This window comes from Triticum aestivum, chromosome 7D (assembly GCF_018294505.1).
Source record: "Triticum aestivum cultivar Chinese Spring chromosome 7D, IWGSC CS RefSeq v2.1, whole genome shotgun sequence".
Taxonomy (NCBI): Eukaryota; Viridiplantae; Streptophyta; class Magnoliopsida; order Poales; family Poaceae; genus Triticum; species Triticum aestivum.
Window position 1 is genome coordinate 25,081,674 of NC_057814.1, and position 5,464 is coordinate 25,087,137.

A 5,464-nucleotide genomic window follows, 5' to 3' on the forward strand; every position below is an offset into this window, starting at 1 on the left:
GTCGTCGCCGGCGCCCGGCCCCACTGCCGCCCCTGCCTCGACGCCGCCCCTCCTCCCCGTTCGGTCCGGCTCCGGCGACCCCCTTTCCTCCCTGTCCCCTCGATCCTCTTCATATAATTTTCTTTCATATAGTTTTTTTTCCATATGCATATGTTGATTATATGGATGGATGGATGATGTATATGTTCATTATATGGATGGATGGATGATGTATGCTTTTTTTCATCTAATTTTTTTAGGAAGATTTTTAGAATATTTTAGGCAGATTTTTAGAATTTTTTGTGTATGTATGTTATGTTTATATGTATGTATGTATGTTCATATGTATGTATGTTTATATGCAAAGCATATGCAAAGAAAATGTATGAATGGTCATATGCAAAGAAAAATGTATGTATGGTCATATGCAAAGAAAATGTATGTATGTATGTTCATATGAAAGAAAAATGTATGTATGTATGTTCATATGCATATGCAAAGAAAATGTATGTTCATATGCATATGCAAAGAAAATGTATGTTCATATAAAAAGGAAAATAAGAAGAGGAAGAAAGGAGAAGAAGAGGACAGGAAGAAGAGGAGAAATAAATAAGAAGAGGAAAAAAGAAGAAAAAGAAGAGGAGAAGAAGCAAGGAATAGAAGAGAAGAAGAAAAAATAGAAAAAATTCTATTTTTTCTTCTTCTGTCCTCTATTCCTTTCTTCTTCTCCTCTTTTTCTTCTTCTTTTTTTTCTTCTTTTTTTTCTTCTTTTTTTTCTTCGATCTTCTCCTCTATTCCTTTTCTTCTTCTCCTCTTTTTATTTCTTCTTCGTTTTTTTATGTTTTATCGGGTCTGTCGTCGTCGATATACCCCTCTCCCGATAACTTCAACCCGAGGGGGGGGGTCGATATACCCCCTCCCCGCCGATAATATTATTTTCCCATGTACGTATGTCGTCGTTGTCGATATAACCCCCTTTTCCTACTAGTGCTATGACTATGAGATTATGCAGCTCCCGAATACCGGAGGAACACTTTGTGTGCTACAAAATGTCACAACGTAACTAGGTGATTATAAAGGTGATGTACAGCTGTCTCCGATGGTACTTGTTGAGTTGGCATAGATCAAGATTAGGATTTGTCACTCTGATTGTCGGAGAGGTATCTCTGGGCCCTCTCGGTAATGCACATCACTATAAGCCTTGCAAGCAATGTGACTAATGAGTTAGTTGCGGAATGATGCATTACGGAACGAGTAAAGAGACTTGCCGGTAACGAGATTGAACTAGGTATTGAGATACCGACGATCGAATCTCGGGCAATTAACATACCGATGAAAAAGGGAACAACGTATGTTGTTATGCGGTTTGACCGATAAAGATCTTTGTAGAATATGCAGGAGCCCATATGAGCATCTAGGTTCCGCTATTGGTTATTGACCGAAGACGTGTCTCGGTCATGTCTACATAGTTCTCGAACCCGTAGGGTCCGCACGCTTAACGTGAGGTGACGTTCGGTAATATGAGTTTATGTGTTTTGATGAACCGAAGATAGTTCGGAGTCCCGGATATGATTACAGACATGACGAGGAGTCTCGAAATGGTCGAGACATAAAGATCGACATATTGGATGACTATGTTTGGACTTCGGAAGTGTTCCATATGAGTTTGGACGAATACCGGAGTACCGGGGGGGTTACCGGAACCCCCCGGTGAGTGTAATGGGCCTCATGGGCCTTGGTGGAGAGAGGAAGGGGCGGCCAGGGCAGGCCGCGCGCCCCCTCCCCCTCTAGTCCGAATTGGACAAGGAAGGGGGGGCGGCGCCCCCCTTTTTTCCTTCCCCATCTCTCCTCCTTCCTTCCCTCCTACTCCTACTCTTGGAAGGGGTGGAATCGTACTCCTGGTGGGAGTAGGACTCCCGTTGGGGCGCGCCTAGGAGGCCGGCCTCCTCCCCCTCCTCCACTCCTTTATATATGGGGGAGGGGGCACCCCATAGACACACAAGTTGATCATTGGTCTCTTAGCCGTGTGCGGTGCCCCCCTCCACCATAATACACCTCGGTCATATCGTAGCGGTGCTTAAGCGAAGCCCTGTGTCGGTAGCTTCATCATCACCGTCATCACGCCGTCGTGCTGACGAAACTCTCCCTCGACACTCTGCTGGATCGTGAGTTCATGGGACGTCACCGAGCTGAACGTGTGCTGAACTCGGAGGTGCCGTACGTTCGGTACTTGGATCGGTCGGATCGTGAAGATGGACGACTACATCAACCGCGTTGTCATAACGCTTCCGCTTACGGTCTACGAGGGTACGTAGACGACACTCTCCCCTGTCGTTGCTATGCATCACCATGATCTTGCGTGTGCGTAGGAAAACTGTTGAAATTACTACGTTCCCCAACAGTGGCATCCGAGCATGTTTATGCGTATATGTTATATGCACGAGTAGAACACAAGTGAGTTGTGGGCGATACTAGTCATACTGCTTACCAGCATGTCATACTTTGATTCGGCGGTATTGTTGGATGAAGCGGCCTGGACTGACATTACGCGTACGCTTACGCGAGACTGGTTCTACCGACGTGCTTCGCACACAGGTGGCTGGCGGGTGTCAGTTTCTCCAACTTTAGTTGAATCGAGTGTGGCTACGCCCGGTCCTTGTGAAGGTTAAAACAACACATACATGACGAAATATCATTGTGGTTTTGATGCGTAGGTAAGAACGGTTCTTGCTCAGCCCGTAGCAGCCACGTAAAACTTGCAATAACAAAGTAGAGGACGTCTAACTTGTTTTTGCAGGGCATGCTGTGATGTGATATGGTCAAGACATGATGCTAAATTTTATTGTATGAGATGATCATGTTTTCTAACGAAGTTATCGGCAGCTGGCAGGAGCCATATGGTTGTCGCTTTATTGTATGAAATGCAGTCGCCATGTAATTGCTTTACTTTATCACTAAGCTGTAGCGATAGTCGTAGAAGCAATAGTTGGCGAGACGACAACGATGCTACGATGGAGATCAAGGTGTCGCGCCGGTGACGATGGTGATCATGACGGTGCTTTGGAGATGGAGATCAAAGGCACAAGATGATGATGGATATATCATATCACTTATATTGATTGCATGTGATGTTTAACTTTTATGCATCTTAGTTTGCTTAGATCGACGGTAGCATTATAAGATGATCTCTCACTAAATTTCAAGGTACAAGTGTTCTCCCTGAGTATGCACCATTGCGACAGTTCTTCGTGTTGAGACACCACGTGATGATCGGGTGTGATAAGCTCTACGTTCACATACAACGGGTGCAAGCCAGTTTTGCACACGCAGAATACTCGGGTTAAACTTGACGAGCCTAGCACATGCAGATATGGGCTCGGAACACTGGAGACCGAAAGGTCGAGCGTGAATCATATAGAGGATATGATCAACATAGTGATGTTCACCATTGAAAACTACTCCATCTCACGTGATGATCGGACATGGTTTAGTTGATATGGATCACGTGATCACTTAGAAGATTAGAGGAATGTCTATCTAAGTGGGAGTTCTTTAGTAATATGATTAATTGAACTTTAATTTATCATGAACTTAGTACCTGATAGTATTTTGCATGTCTATGTTGTTGTATATAGATGGCCCATGTTGTTGTTCCGTTGAATTTTATTGCGTTCCTAGAGAAAGCTAAGTTGAAAGATGATGGTAGCAACTACACGGACTATGTCCGTAACTTGAGGATTATCCTCATTGCTGCACAGAATAATTATGTCCTTGATGCACCGCTAGGTGACAGACCGATTGCAGGAGCAAATGCAGAGGTTATGAACGTTTGGCAAGCTCGATATGATGACTACTTGATAGTTTTGTGCACCATGCTTTACGGCATATAATCGGGGCTTCAAAGACGTTTTTGAAACGCCACGGAGCATATGAGATGTTCCAAGAGTTGAAATTAGTATTTCAAACTCATGCCCATGTCGAAAGGTATGAGACCTTTGACAAGTACTTTGCCTACAAGATTGAGGAGAATAGCTCAGCTAGTGAGCATGTGCTCAGAATGTCTGAGTACTATAATCACTTGAATCAAGTGGGAGTTAATCTTCCAGATAAGATAGTGATTAACAGAGTTCTCTAGTCACTATCACCAACGGATAATGGAAACGATTCCCAGGCTCTTCGTGATGCTGAAATCGATGAAGGTAGAAATCAAGAAAAGCATCAAGTGTTGATGGTTGACAAGACCACTAGTTTCAAGAAAAGGGCAAAGGGAAGAAGGGGAACTTCAAAAAGAATGGCAAGCAAGTTGCTGCTCCCGTGAAGAAGCCCAAAGCTAGACCCAAGCCTGAAACTGAGTGCTTCTACTGCAAAGGGGATGTGGAACTGCCCTAGATACTTGGCGGATAAGAAGGATGGCAAAGTGAACAAAGGTATATTGGATATACATGTTATTGATGTGTACTTTACTAGTGTTTATAGCAACCCCTCGGCATTTGATACTGGTTCAGTTGCTAAGAGTAGTAACTCGAAACGGGAGGTGCAGAATGAACAGAAACTAGTTAAGGGCGAGGTGACGATGTGTGTTGGAAGTAGTTCCAAGATTGATATGATCATCATCGCACACTCCCTATACTTTCGGGATTAGTGTTGAACCTAAATAAGTGTTATTTGGTGTTTGCGGTGAGCATGAATATGATTTGATCATGTTTATTGCAATACGGTTATTCATTTAAGTTAGAGAATAATTGTTGTTCTGTTTACATGAATAAAACCTTCTATGGTCATACACCCAATGAAAATGGTTTATTGGATCTCGATCGTAGTGATACACATATTCATAATATTGAAGCCAAAAGATGCAAAGTTAATAATGATAGTGCAACTTATTTGTGGCACTGCCGTTTAGGTCATATTGGTGTAAAGCGCATGAAGAAACTCCACGCTGATGGGATTTTGGAATCACTTGATTATGAATCACTTGATGCTTGCGAACCATGCCTTATGGGCAAGATGACTAAGACTCCATTCTCTGGAACAATGGAGCGAGCAACTGACTTATTGGAAATAATACATACTGATGTATGCGATCCGATGAGTGTTGAGGCTCGCGGCGGGTATCGTTATTTTCTGACCTTCACAGATGATTTGAGTAGATATGGGTATATCTACTTAATGAAACACAAGTCTGAAACATTTGAAAAGTTCAAAGAATTTCAGAGTGAAGTTGAGAATCATCGTAACAAGAAAATAAAGTTTCTACGATCTGATCGTGGAGGAGAATATTTGAGTTACGAGTTTGGTCTTCATTTGAAACAATGCGGAATAGTTTCGCAGCTCACGCCACCTGGAACACCACAGCGTAATGGTGTGTTCGAACATCGTAACCGTACTTTATAAGATATGGTGCAATCTATGATGTCTCTTACCGATTTACCACTATTGTTTTGGGGTTATGCATTAGAGACAGCTGCATTCACGTTAAATAGGG